This window comes from Leucopleurus acutus (assembly GCF_964270905.1).
Source record: "Leucopleurus acutus genome assembly, chromosome: 3".
In the NCBI taxonomy this organism is placed as follows: domain Eukaryota; kingdom Metazoa; phylum Chordata; class Mammalia; order Artiodactyla; family Delphinidae; genus Leucopleurus; species Leucopleurus acutus.
Genome location: NC_139145.1, coordinates 172,903,427 through 172,919,057, shown reverse-complemented (window position 1 = coordinate 172,919,057; position 15,631 = coordinate 172,903,427).

Here is a 15,631-nt window from a genome sequence, read left to right as displayed (position 1 = left end):
CAAACAAGTGGCAACCTTCTCAACTCCAGCCCACTCCATAGTATGGGGATGAGCAATCTAAAGAGAGATGAAAGGGCAGTTAAACTGGATTGTAAGATTGAAATGGAATGCAAAGTCCAGATGGACTTTGATTAGTAAAGTCCCTTTATGCTCTGAAAGAGACTGGCCTTGGGTTCCTCACAAAACAATGGCTGGGATTTCTGCATTGGGATAAGTGGTTTATGTGGGCTGCTTCTCAAGTTTCCCTGTTGGTCAAGGATGCCATCTGGAAGGCTGCTTAAACGGATGATCGCTGGCCACAGGCATTAGACCTTATCAGTGAGAACCATAAATTACTTAAACAGTCGATAAAAGAAAAGAACAGAAAAAAAAATGTGAGTGAATTCTGTGTTCAATGGATTAATTGTCTCATTTATGTAACTTGTGGTTAACCTCACTCAGCATTCTTCACATTGTTGGGTTTGTGCTTAATTCTGCAATAGTCTGATGATCATCATGAAAGAGTGCAAGAAAAAGAAATCTGAAGCCTCCTGGATGTTTTATCAAATATGTAATAAAGTTCCTTTGTCTTCCCACTCAATTAAATAAAACCAGAAGGCTGGAATACTTTCAGTAAGGTGTGTCTGGAGGCATTAAAATTTTGTTGTTTTTCTTTGTGTTAATCTCTAAACCAAACAAAAACTGTTCCAGTCTGTCTCTGGTTGCACATGTTATTTTTTAAAACTGCTTAAGCATACTAAATTAATACAAACCAAAATTGGTTTAAATTGGACAAGGCAGTTGGAAAGAGTTTTAAAATTTAGTCTTAAACAGCAAAGTTGGGTTCTTACTCATTTCAATTAGTATAAGCTAATGTGACATAATATATATTTTTTTTAAATTTTATTACGGAATAAATTTAGATTAGAAAAAAGTTGCTAAGATAGTACAAAGAGTTCTAGTATATCCATCACAAGATTCTTCTGTTAACATATTACATAACAACGTCAGATGTGTCAAAACTAAACAAGCAATATTCATACAATACTGTTAATTGAACTATGGATTATCTGAATATTACCAGTTTTTTCACTAGTGTTCTTTTTCTGTTCCAAGATCCAATCCAGGATTATACATTGCCTTGTTCATCATGTCTCCTTTGATGAGTGAATTTTTCGGTCTCCCATTGTTTTATGAATTTGAGAGTTTTGAAGAATGCTGAAGTAGTATTTGTAGCATGCCCTTCAGTTTGGGTCTCTGATGTCTTCCCACCATTGGATTGGAGTTATGGATTTGGGGGAAGAAAACCAACAGAGCTGAGGTGTCTTCATCATTTCACATCAGTAGGTTCACGGGAGACACAGGCATTACTGGTTGAGTCAGGCTTGACCAGTTGGTGCGGGTCGTGGTGCCAGGTGTGTCCACTTGTAAGTGGCTATGTTTCCCTTTCCAGACTCCATTGTTTGCAAGGAGGTCAATGCATCTAGGCCGCACTAGGTGTGGGAGATCCAGCTACACCTTCCAGAGCGGGAGTGTCAACTTAGAGTATTTGGAAATTTTCTGTAAGAAAGATTTGTGACATACTGTTTTCAAAGGAATAAAACTTTTCATGTAGAAAAGGTTTGATGATTTATCACAGGCCACTGCAGCACACACTTCTGAGACTACGCTGTGATAACGTCCTGTGGATGTCTGCCTTGCCCCGCTAATTATTAAATGGGAAAAGCAGCCAGTGACAAATCTTTCAGAGATAAAGATATGATTTCTTCATTTTTCTACATCACATATTGTCAACATATACCAAGAGAATTTTGAATAGAAACATCTTTTCTGAGGGAAACATAAGAAACATGGAAAATTCATCCTGGTAAGGTGAGAGCCTAGAACAGGATTATGCTCTACATTAACCAAGTGAAACAGCCTATAATTTATTTGACTTTAGTATAATAATTCTGCAAACCAATCCATTAGTCTTGATATCTTTTCTCTAGGAATGATACCTGTGAGGCTATAGCTTAAGCCGAATGGTGACAAATGACATTAAACTATTACATTTTCAAGTTCAGGGTAGTCAGCATATACATATTATATGGCACAATTTAATAACAATTTGCCTTAAATCTCTACCAGTCCAGAACTTTACGTTTTGTGAGTTGTCTCTATGATAATTGATTTTAAAAGCAGCTAATAAAAAATAGAAGTGTGATATTGTATTACTTACATATTGCTGCAGAACATATTATTATAAAGTTTAGTGGCTTAGAACAAGACACACTCTGGTCTTAGAGTTTTTTGTGGGTCAAGTATCTAGGCATGCCTCTGCTGGGACCTCCGCCTAAGTCTCTCAAAGACCTTAGTAAAGGTGTTGTCCCTGGTTGGGGTCTAATCTGAGACTCAGCTGAGGAAGGATCTGCTTCCAAGCTGACTTACATGGCTGTTGGCAGGTCCTGTTTTCTTTTGAGCTGTGCCACGAGGATAAAAGTTAAGTTCCTTGCTTGCCCTTGGCCAGGAGCCCATCTCACTTCCTTGCCATGTGGGCATGGTCAACACCAAAGCCAGCATGAGAGAGAGTCTGATAAAAAGATGGATGTCATAATATCTGCAGCTCAGTCACCAAATACATCCCCTCGACTTTACCATAGTCTACCAGGTTGATTTGATGGGGTGGTCCAGTCCTCGCTCAAGGAGAGGGAATCACACAAGTCTGTGGCTATCAGGAGGCAGGGATTATTGCGGGTCATTTTAGAAGCTGCCTACAAGAATCATATTTTTGTAAGAAATGTGCTGTGCGCCTTATTAGTAACCAAATTATACATTAAAGTTATGAGTAGCTCTTGTTCTACAGAAACTGGATATTTAGAATTAAGCTTACAAGCTTAAAAAAGAAGAGCGATCCATTTATTAAGGGTTATTAGGGTTGCAATACATTATTTATTATGGAGAAAGCCTGGTATAAACGGGTACAACAGTAACCTTGCTATGCTGGACATCCTTATTAGCGTTTTGAAGAAAGAAGGCAATCTTTTGAAGTTTTAATTATGCAATCCAGGGAAATCCAGTTATGGAAGAATTACCTATGATTCAACAAAGAGAAGGGTGGAAAAAATGCTCTAATTGAGTAGGAGAAGAAAAAGAGGGGGAAAAAGTGACACCTGAGTATTTATGAAGAGTGACAAAGGACCAAACATTCTTATAGAGGAAATAAACTGGTCAGAAGTAATTAACTAACATCCTAAGACTGTCTGTAGGTACACCAAGACTCCTTTTGAATAAAAGCAAGACTACTCCCTGATGGGACCTGAAGTTGCATAAGACACAAGCTTTTGTTTTACCTGAATCTCTGTTAACTAACACTTTAGGGTCTGCATTTAACAGATGCAAGAGGATAGATGCATCCGAGATGTTCACTTCTCAGCTTTGTAGCCTTCCTGCCATTGAAAATCTATCAAACTTCAAGACAAAGAAAAAAATATTTTTGAAGATGCCAGAGAAGTTAGAGGTACATTGTTCTTTGAATATTCTAAAACCTACTCTTAGACTTAGTCTGTAATCTTCTTGAAAAAATATCTCATTCTTCCAACCATTTCAAGAAACTCTGATAAAACAATTGTTCTATATCATAGAGACTTCTAAGCTACAATCATTTTACTTATTTTCTATCAGAATTAAACCCATGGTCCAAAGTTATAATACCTTTAAGTTCAAATACACTCCTGCATCTTCTCTCTGTGCCAATTCACAGCTCTAGATAAACCCACACTTCTACCCTTGTTCTACTTGTACTTTCACACTGAGAAGTTCTAGGAAAAAGTATAGCACAGCTAATTTGATGATGCTTTCATAAAAAACAAGGTTAAGGAGACAGTATGGCATAGCCTAGGTTGAGAATGTGGGGACTGAAGCTAGAATTCCTGAAAGAAAGGCCCAGTACATTAGGGTGATGCAAAATAAAACCATAATGAGATGACACTACACATGCATTAGAACAACTGAGATTAAAAACACTTGGCCATACCAACTTTTGGTGACAGCACGGTGGGCCTTGGACTCCCATTCATGGCTGGTAAGAATGTAAAATGGTACTATTAATTCAGTATCATAGTTTCTCAATAAATAAATAATACCTATCATATGATCCAGCCATCCCACTACTAGCTTTTAACCCAAGAGAAAAGGAAATATAGTCCATACAGAAATGTACCTGTACATGAATGTTCCTAGCAGCTTTGTTTGCTATAGCCAAAAAATGGAAGCAAGTTAAATGCTCATCAAAAGGTAAACAAATTGTGGTGTATCCATGACATGGAATACTATTCAGAAATAAAAATGAATAAACTATTGATGCATCAAGACAATGGGTGAATTTCAAAATAACCTTGCTGAGTAAAAGAAGCCAGATTAAAAGGGTATATACTGTACAACTTCATTTATAAAACTCTGGAGAATGCAAATTGATTCATATTTACAGAAAATGGATTCTGGGGAGAGTGTGGGGAGGGACATAAGGGAGGAATAAGTCAGCATGAGGACATTTAGGAGTGATGAATACATTCACTATGTTGATTCTGGTGATGGTTTCATGGGTGTGTACATATATCAAAACTTAGATTGTATACTTTAAATGTGTATGTCAATTACACCTTGCTAAGGCTGTTCAGAAAATTGTACAGCCTTTATTTCTAACCACAGTGTAAAATGATTAGAATTTTAAAACAAAGCATTAAAATTTTAAATTGTGGAAAAATGAAAGGCTGTCAAGGAATTACCATCAAAACAAGGTGCTATACCCAGATCACTAACGTGTGAATTATTGCAGGTTTTCAAACCAAATCAACAGCAAGTTTCCAATCTGCTTACATATCTTCAGAAAATCAAAGGAGTAAGCGCCTCCTGATCCTAATGTTTGGAAGTCAGCAAGACAAAGCAAACCCAATGAAGAAAATCAGCCAATCACACTTACCTGTGGAGATGCAAAATGCTAGATACAATACTATTAGGTCAAATATAGCAATATACTCTTTCTGAAAACCCTCAAAACCAAGCATGGTGTTGTGCAGAAATGTAAATACCACAGGTTAAATGAGAACTATTACCAGGAGCAAAGTTATGAGATTACAAACCCCCAAATTTAACTTTTATCCTGCTTCAAAATCAAGATCAATCTCTTAATATATTATAATAAAAAAGAAAGTTGAAAAATATGTTAAGGAATATCTTTCTTAACCAAGAGCTATTATATACTTAAGGATAAATCTTTCATACCTTCCTATTACTAGGATTATTTAAGCCAATTTTGAATATTTCAGTCTACACTTAGAGAAAAGAAAAAAATTACAAATGCTATACATACAAATAAATTATTATTTGTGAATAAATTATACATCTATTTGAAAAATGCAAGAGGATCAACTGGTAGGGTTAAGATCCATGATTACAACCCACCTTTACAAAAGTAAACAAATGGGACCTAATGAAACTTAAAAGCTTTTGCACAGCAAGGGAAATCAAAAACAAGATGAAAAGACAACCCTCAGAATGGGAGAAAATATTTGCAAATGAAGCAACTGACAAAGGATTAATCTCCAAAATTTACAAACAGCTCATGCAGCTCAATATTCAAAAAAACAAACAACCCAATCCAAAACTGGGCAGAAGACCTAAATACACATTTCTCAAAAGAAGATATACAGACTGCCAACAAACACATGAAAGAATGCTCAACATCACTAATCATTAGAGAAATGCAAATCAAAACTACAATAAGATATCATCTCACACTGGTCAGAATGGTCATCATAAAAAAATCTAGAAACAATAAATGCTGGAGAGGGTGTGGACAAAAGGGAGCCCTCTTGCACTGTTGGTGGGAATGTAAATTGATACAGCCACTGTGGAGAACAGTATGGAGCTTCCTTAAAAAACTAAAAATAGATCTACCGTACGACCCAGCAATCCCACTACTGGGCATATACCCTAAGAAAACCATAATTCAAAAAGAGTCATGTACCAAAATGTTCATTGCAGCTCTATTTACAATAGCCAGGACATGGAAGCAACCTAAGTGTCCATCATCGACAGATGAATGGATGAAGAAGATGTGGCACATATATACAATGGAATATTACTCAGCCATAAAAAGAAACAAAATTGAGTTATTTGTAGTGAGGTGGATAGACCTAGAGTCTGTCATACAAAGTGAAGTAAGTCAGAAAGAGAAAAACAAATACCATATGCTAACACATACATATGGAATTAAAAAAAAATGATCATGAAGAACCTAGGGGCAAGATGGGAATAAAGACACAGACCTACTAGAGAATGGACTTGAAGATACAGGGAGGGGGAAGGGTAAGCTGGGACGAAGTGAGAGAGTGGCATGGACATATATACACTACCAAACGTAAAATAGATAGCTAGTGGGAAGCACCTGCATAGCACAGGGAGATCAGCTCGGTGCTTTGTGACCACCTAGAGGGGTGGGATAGGGAGGGTGGGAGGGAGAGAGATGCAAAAGGGAAGAAATATGGGGACATATGTATATGTATAACTGATGCACTTTGTTATAAAGCAGAAACTAACACACCATGGTAAAACAATTATACTCCAATAAAGCTGTTTAAAAAATTAAAGAAATAAAATAAAAGAGAGCCCCCCCAAAAAATCCCTGATTTCAAAATGACCATATTAAATATTATGCAAAAAATCTGTTCATAGTAGCAACAAAAATACATACTACTTAGAAATCAACTTAACCACAGAAATGAAGGACCTATATATACAAGATAGAGGTAGTCTGCTAAATCACATAAAAGAAGATGAATCCATACAAGGAGAGGCAACATTTCCCAATAGAAAATAATATGTCTTTAAAATGTCAATTATTCCAAAATTAATCTTCAGTGTAATATAAATACAATACAATTTTGAATAGGATTTTATGTAGAACTTGGCAAAATGGTAATAAAGCTATTTCTTCAGGAAAACTGAATATACTAATAATATAGACAACACTGGCTATTTTCACTATTCCCCACCTCCCTAAATAAGCATCAGATTCAGAGGAATTTGGGGGAAGTTGTAAAAACTATCTCTGGGACAGATAACGGTGTTATCAACTTTCATAAAAAGAATGAGTTATAACTCACTTTTTTGAAGCCAATCTAACATGAATCTCAAATGTTGTCAAGGAAAAGCATAAACCATGCTCTGTTAAAAGTACAAATTTGAAAATACTAAATAATATGTAAGTTAAACATAAATACACTATAAATTCAAGGGTATTTCTAGGAAAATATCCTAATAATTCAAATGAGTGGGTGTTGCTTGATCTTGTTAAGAGATAAAAAGAAAGGTATTTGATTGTTTTTAGCATTTATTTCTGATAGCTACTCTCAGAAAACTGGACACAGAATCTTTTATTACATGAAAAGGTAAACACATTAGAATTCAGTATGAAACATAATTAACAGGGAAAAACTAGTGAAATTCCACGTTAAGACCAAGAAAACAATGCCTGCTTTTAAACATTTTTCTGGGGGTCTGAGCCAACAAAGTGCAAAAAATAAAAGAAGCAGACTATATACATTGGAAAGTAAGCCTCAAGTTTGTCATCATTTCCCATTAGTTGGCTACTTGGATTCTGAAGAGAGTATTAAAGAGCTTGTTGAAATTAGATAGTATAATTTTATATCCAGAAAGACAGTGATAGAACTGGTGTGAGTTTAAGTTACAGCTTTGACATCCAAAAATAACAAGCAGAGTGAGAAGCAACTAGAAAGTATGGAGAGAAAGAAAGAGTGAACCAGGCCAAGGAAGCCCAAGTGGAGGGTTTTAAGGAGGAGGTCATAGAAAGGGGTGCACAGAGGTCAAGAGAAAGATGTTATGGTTTGTAGAGGCCACAAGAGTGTTTCTCCCAGTGCTCCAATGGTGGGACTCTGGCCGAGCTCCGAAATCCGTACCCTCCTGTGCTCGGAGGCCAAGCTTCCCACAGGCTGTCACTAGCCCTGGCTGAACCAGAGCAATGCTAAGGTGAGAACTTTCCTGAAGACAGGACATCCACAGGGCCCTCTAGGGTGCCTCCTGACCCTTCTCCCCCTCGTCCTCCCTGGGGTCAGCCTTTCTGTGGTCTACCACCCCAGCCTCCTCTGCCTGGTGCCGAAAACTCAGCCTCTGTGCACAGGTGCCGAATCAAACCTCAGAGACAGAGTTTTGGGTGAAGAACAGCTTTGCTGCTTTGCCAGGCAAAGGGGGCCATTGAAGGTTCCTGCCCCTCAAAACTGTGTGTCCCAACCCGGAGGGATTTGGTAAGGAATTTTATAGCAATGGTTCAAGGGTGGGGTTGCTGATAAGAATCGGGGTGTATACAGGGCCTGCACTCCTTTAATCTGGTCTCAGGTGGTCCCTTGAAGGGCTTCTCTGGTTCCCTTAATCTGGAATGACAAATGCTAACGTCTTCCTTTTGTTGGGGCTTTTAGTTCTGTAAACAGCTCAAAGATTGTTATGTGTATTGCTTGAGGAGGGATCAGGACCCTGCTCTGAGGCTGCACTATTATTTCTTGGCTGCTCCTGCCTTATCTCTGCATCCTTGTTCCCCAATTAGCAACTGTTTGCAAGGCTTTTCGTGCCCAGGAGCCCCACTGGGTCATGCTGGGTTTCATGCCTCCCCCTCATTTCCTCTCACACTCAGTTCTCCTAATAAAGTCCTTTCTTGTTTATTTCTCTCAGTGTTTGCTTCTCAGAGGACCTGGACTTACACACAATTACAGTGTTCTGTTCATATTTCAGTTTAATAAAATTTTTAAAAGTCTTTGAAAGGGCCCCATGTTCTCCCTGTGCACAGTATTTTCAGTGTAGCTGAGCAGGAGTTGGAGACCATGTCTTGGAGCGGACAAGGCAGTGCTCATTTCCTGAGCCACTGGGGAAAGGGTGGGGGGCCTGGTCAGGGACAAGACACAGAGCTAAGGGAGAGGGTCATTCTCCACATGGTGCCCAGGTGGGGTTTTCTCCAGTCACTGAACTCCCTTCCTTGAGAGGAGACGTGGTTGAGTAAACCTAAGTCTGTAGGCAAAGGGGTGTGGGAATTTAAGCAGTGCTGCTTGCCTTGTAAACTGTAAATAGAATCAGACAGTAAATGCTCTGCAGGTGAGCGTGGGCTTGCTGGTTGTGGCAGGGCTCAGTGTCAGGGGTTGAGGGGGAGCATTGGCTGCAGGGCTGGAGGCTTGGGTTGGGGGGACTGATGCCTTACCTGAGGACAGCAAGGTCTAGAAGATGGTGATGTCAGTGGCTGACTGGAGGGCAGGTGAAGATGGAGGGCTTCCTGAAAATACCAAGGACATGACAGGCTTGCCCTAGAAGGGGGGATTTAAGAGAAGCCTTGAAGGATGGGTCAGCAGTACTTTCCTCCAAATATGGGGGTGGACTCTTGCACACAGGAAGAAGAGAGAGTGCCAAAGTGGAGACGGGCCATCTAGTGTACAAGGGTTAAGTCTAGCCCCACACAATCAGCCTCAGACATACACCCACTGTATGTACTCTTCATATATCATGAGAGTAGCGTCAGCTATTTCAGGCTGTTCTCACAGAAATCACTCCTGAAGGTTTTGAGAAAATTTAATTCTATAAGCTCTCATCCAAAGTTCTCATAAATCTACTCATGGTTGCCAAAGGGGAAAGGGGGTATAAACTGGGAGCATGGGATTAACAGATACATACTACCATCTATAAAACAGGTAACCAACAAGGTCCTACAGTATAGCACAGAGAACTATATGCAGCATCTTATAGTAAACTATAATGGAGAAGAATAAAAAAAATACATATATACATACATGTATAACCAAATCACTTTGCTGTACACCTGACACTAACACAATATTGTAAATCAACTATACTTCAAAAAAATTTTTTCATAAGTCTGAGTTTCTGGCTTCTCCCTTTGTGTGTAGGGTAAAAGCTAAGGCCAAAGTAGAGTTCTTTACTTAAATATGAAATATGAGCCTTGAAGGCATGTAAGGGAAAAATACACTTTGATGGCATCAAAATTTTATTTTACAGGATTTTGTAGACAAATTATTGGTACATAAACAAAAAAACTAAGGCCTTCAAGATAATATTAAAACACCAAAAAACATCCAAATTTCTGACTGCCTTTTAAAAGTATCTAAATTATTTTTAAAACAATAGACTCGATATTATAAATTTTATCATATTTTGCTTTTGTTTTTTGTTTGTTTGTTTGTTTTGCGGTACGCGGGCCTCTCACTGCCGCAGCCTCTCCCGTTGCAGAGCACAGGCTCCGGATGCTCAGGCTCAGCAGCCATGTCTCACGGGCCCAGCCGCTCCGCGGCATGTGGGATCTTCCCGGACCAGGGCACGAACGCGTATCCCCTGAATCAGCAGGTGGACTCTCAACCACTGCGCCACCAGGGAAGCCCTTTGCTTTTGTTTTAAAATTTTATTAATATGAGCATATGTTTTCCTGACTCTCTGAAACGGGGGTAACTGCACTTTTTTTTTTTTATTTTCTGAGTGCAAATATAATCATTAATATGAAAGAAAATGTATACAACATAGGAACACAGGGCAGCCCAATTCCGTGCTGCAGAAAGAGGCTGCCAGAAGCAAAAGTTAGAAATCCTCGGGCTTCCCTGGTGGCACAGTGGTTGAGAGTCCGTCTGCCGATTCAGGAGACGCGGGTTAGTGCCCCGGTCCGGGAAGATCCCACATGCCGCGGAGCGGCTGGGCCCGTGAGCCATGGCCGCTGAGCCTGCGCATCCGGAGCCTGTGCTCCGCAACGGGAGAGGCCACAACAGTGAGAGGCCCGCGTACCGCAAATAAATAAATAAATAAATAGATAAATAAATAAATAAATAAATAAATAGAAATACTTGACCTAAAGCACCATTATAAAATTTATTTGTTTACAGGAAGATTCCACTAGTCTTAGAATTGTTTACCATCTCCTGACACAGAATGGAGCTGTAAGCTCCCCTGCGTAACAGGCAGGATTTTGCCCCACTTGTCATGAGATGAGGGCCTCTGAGATTCACCTCCAGGATTTCTAGGACATCAGCGGGTTAGGAGCAGCTGATGCCAGAAAAGCAAGCTGGGCTTCCGTCACCTTCCCGCAGATGGATCAATAGGCAACGCTGAATCCCCAGGTGCTTCCTCTCCATCCTACCATCCCCCACAGGTGGACACCAGCTCAGAGCTATCAGCATTTCTTACCAACTGAATTGCCTTTGTGGTCCTTCTGCTCTGCTCTGGATTCCGGCCAGCGGGATCATTGTACGAGGTCTGACTAGATCCTTATTGCCTTGTCTTTCATTTCAAGGGCAAAGGGAGGACCTGTAGGAGGGGTGAGGCAGCCGCTGGAGCTGAGTCAGACTGGCCTTTCAGGGGACGGGTGAGTGCTGGAGGAGGGAGGATGTCTGAGAAGGAGATAACAGTCAGAGCCTCTGGAGGGCCAGGAGCTATTTTTAAAAGGAGTAACATGACTCCCTGGAATCATAGAAAGAGTGGATTTTCATCAAAAGGACACATTGGGGTCAGTGTCTTGATTTCCAAGAGACACTTGCTGCTAGAGGTTTAGGCTGCGTTGCTTGAGACAGAAAGATAATCTCAAATCTCCACTGGTAAGGATGCAGGCTGCTGGCTGTTAAGACTGGAAGGGATCCAGCCCTGTGTAGTGGTCTATTGTCAGGACAATAGGTGGGTAAACAGAAGGATAAAAGCTATGAAAAACGTGTCAGGTTGCTCTAATTGCCTCTTGACCTTCCTTCCCAGAAGCTGCTTGAATTCTGAAAGTCCACGGGAAACTTAGCTGGTTATCTCTTACAGAGCTCATGTAGGAGGCCAGCTCCAGGTCTGTATGGTGTAGGGAAAGGATCATCTTATCTGATGCAACAATGACCGTTGCTACCAATGTCATCAGGCAACATAATTCCTTCATCTTTGTGCAGCTATTTTAAATTTCCCTTTGATGGTTAACATACAAAAGCAAACAGAACCTGATTTTTTTTTTTTCTGTGAGAAAGATCTTGAGCTTTTTCTGGATAAGGCAAGAGCATGCAGATTGCACCTTGCCACAACCTCCATTGCTACTCTTCTCTGGATTGAGTGTCACGTGATACGGAGACATTCAATTCACTTCTTTCCTCTTTGGTCCAATCCACCTCTCCAACCTCATCTTCAACATAAACAATCTTTCTGTCTAAAGATAATGTGCCACTTGGAATGTCCTCTCCCCCAATTCCTCCTCCCCTCAAGTTCTTAATTCGCCAGCAAAGTCATGGTCTCCATCTAAGCCTGTGAGAAAAGAGTTCCCCCACATTTATGGGGTATTCGATCTGCCCTTCATTCTGGGTTCCAGCCTGTGGAGAAGTTACAATTCCTGCTCGAATCAGCTGCCGTGTTTTCAGGTCTTTCTGGATTTGCTTAGACACACATTTAACAAAAACATCTTTAAGTTATTCCTTTGAGTCATGGATAATCATGTGAATATGATTGTTTCAAAAACAGAGCCTAGTAGCAATTCACTAGTCATCTGTATCGATTTTGATCAATTAATATTTTTTGAAAACAGTTGTGTAAGGAGCAACAAATTCTCCCAATGAACTCTAAGTATGTGGCTTATTCCATATACATTTCTAAATGGTGTCATGGACAACTGTGTCACGTGTTTTGGAGAAGTCAGTTTAGTTGTGTCCACAGAACTGGGTGTTCCATACTCTGGACCTCATGAAAACAGAGGTGGGGGTCCTTGGACAAGACTCATTTCTCGGGAATCCTCTCCAGTCTTTGGTGACTTCTGCCAGTTTTCTAACTGCCCACAAATGACCAACCTAACAATTGTTCTAGAAATCTGCTGTGAATCAATGGCAATAATATCACTCAAAAAATCCTGCAATTTACTAACTTTTGAAAATGGATATACTTGTTCCTCTTAATTTATTTTGACACCTCTATGTTTGAAGAGAAATTCTATTAGCTTATAAGTTCAGCCAGTTCTTTGTATTAATTTTAAACAGATGAAAAATCAACAAATTCTGTCCATTTCATTTTGACCTTTGGCCCTCTGACAGTCTTCCTCAGGGTGTGAGCCATGCTCCGGAGATTTAAAAAACTGTGCTATATGACCATGGGTTACCAGTGGTCTCTGTCCATAAAATCATATTTTTATTTTCCCCTGAACTTTTCAAAATCTTATTATTTTACCAGTTGGATGGATGTCATTGTGAATTTCACACAATAGGTCTATGTTTTCAAAATATTTTGGGGAAAATGTAGCTGAAGAGAAAAGTGTTGAAGAAAAGAAATCTACCTGTTGTGTTTTTTCATGAATAGCATCTGGGGGGTGTTAGGAGTCCAAGGTGTCAGGTTCTGGGCTCCATCCAATGCTTCAGCCAGGTCACCTCTGCTATTTCTGTCTTTATATTGGTTTTCATGTAATATTACTTTTGAAGAAAAATGTTCTCAGATGTCATCTTCTAACCCCTGCATGTATTATTTCAACTCTCTCCAGTTCCCATCCTCTCTCCCACTTTCTTGCTCTCCTTAGCCCTTGTTATTAACACATGTTCTCGTTTATTTTACACATTGCCTTCCTCCCCACTTCAGGGTAAGCGCCAGTAGGGAGGGGCTTTTGTCTGATTCGCTCATTGCTGTGTTCCTAGTACCTTGAAGAGCACCAGACGTGCAGTGGGATTCAGGAAATATTTGTTGCTCAGCAATACCTCAGTCTGTACCGACTGCCCAACCTCTCTCTCACATCCCTTCCACACCTTTCATCCTCACTCACAAAGAGGCAAGCTGGGAGACAGTGCCAGCAGGAGCATCCTCGCCCTGCCTGTCCATGCGACTTAGAACAATAGCCCACTAGTGGGAGAAAGAAGAGGGACAGCTCCACACAAAGTGGTTAGAAGCCCCTGGTTTTCTCTACACAAATCCCTGAAGGTGCCATACTCAGTGAATGGAATGTCTGTCATGTACTGACTTTTAGGAGGCTGGACCAAGAGCTACCTATATTAGAGTTTACTGTACCAGGTCTGAAGTTAGGGGCATTCAGCAAACTATTATCCTAAGTCCCTCTTGTGTAAAAGGAATTGTGACCAAAAGTGGGATCTGTCTGCTCACCACTCAAAGCCCAATGGAGAACAAGGTTGGTGGAAAGGAAAGTCTGCTTTGTTTTGGATGCCGGCAACCTGGTGGAGAGAGGAGGGTGGATTCCTCTCCGAAAGCCGACTCCTCGCAATGATAAGAGAGCTTTTATAGGTGGAGGGAGGGGGCTACATGCAGGAACAGCACTGTCATCTCTCACAGTCATCTTGAAATTGGTCATGAAGTGGTCTGATCAGCATCCTCTTGACTGTTTTAAGTGCAGTTAGTCTTCAGTTCCAGGGTCAGGCCAATTTTCATAACTGTGGCAGCTTAGGTCATGGCTACAGTCTGGTCACCATGTAGTTAACTTCGTGCACCTGGTGGGGGTCTCAGTATCTATAAGACAGCTCACAGGATGTGGCTCAGAATATTATCTGTAGCCCTTGAGGAGGAACTAAGGAGCTTGACTTTGCTTACTGACTAAACTATTATTGTTTTGTTCTGTTTGACTGCTTTTCTTTGCTTCTGCATTTTCTCACTTCTCTCATTAAACTTATTCTTTGGCTAAAGTTTTTCCACAGACAAAAGGCAGGTTGAGGACATGGGGGGCATAGACCATAGGGCCCTGTTCTGTTTTGGAACGGGTACTAACCTCAAAGTTGACAGCCTCTAAGGCTGAGTCATTCATGAACACTCTCGGCTGCTTTCTTCGGAGCCACCATCACTTTATATGGGAGCTTGGAGGCTGGTTTAATTAAAATTATCTGAATAGTGTACAGTATGCCAGATGTTCACAATAAATGTAATGTAGCTTATGTAATGTTATGCCATCATGGAATACATTGGAATGATTGTGATTACCCATTATTACCCATAATAAATCTAAATTTATTTCACTGTTTTTAGGCATTAAGCTTTTCTCAATCACTATATTAGCTTGGCATTTGAACTTTGCCTTTTGCTGAAGTTTCTCCAATAGAGATAATTAAAGAGCTCTTTTGGCAAAATTAGTTCATGTTATTACCATTAGAATTAAACATACACATGGGACACTACCGCCTATGATATGGAAGTTTATGATTGACATATTAAAGTACAAATATAAATTAAACAGTTTTTCTCTTTCCACTTTTCCCCCCATAGTGTACAAAGGTTAAAAACACTTATTTCCATAAACTCTTTATCTCTATAGTCAAAAGCTATTTTTAACGTTTTTTGAAAATAGTAGACTGTGCGATATTTTCAGAATTAGAAGGCCTTGGCTTCATAAACACTTAGCATCTGGAGAATACTCACCTCTCCTACAACTGTGACTAAGGAAGGTTAAAGTGGAGAGTCAGAATCTCCTCATGAGAAGGACCAGTGTGTAGCAGCCTTATCAGAAGAGTAGGTGTACAGGGCAGTTGACTTTTCTTAAAGGTGTATTTTCCTTTTCTTTTTATTTTTTTAAATTTTATTGAAGTATAGTTAATTTACAATGTCATGTTAGTTTCAGGTGTATAGCACAGTGATTCAGTTACATATATTTGTGTGTGTGTGTGTGTGTATTCTTTTT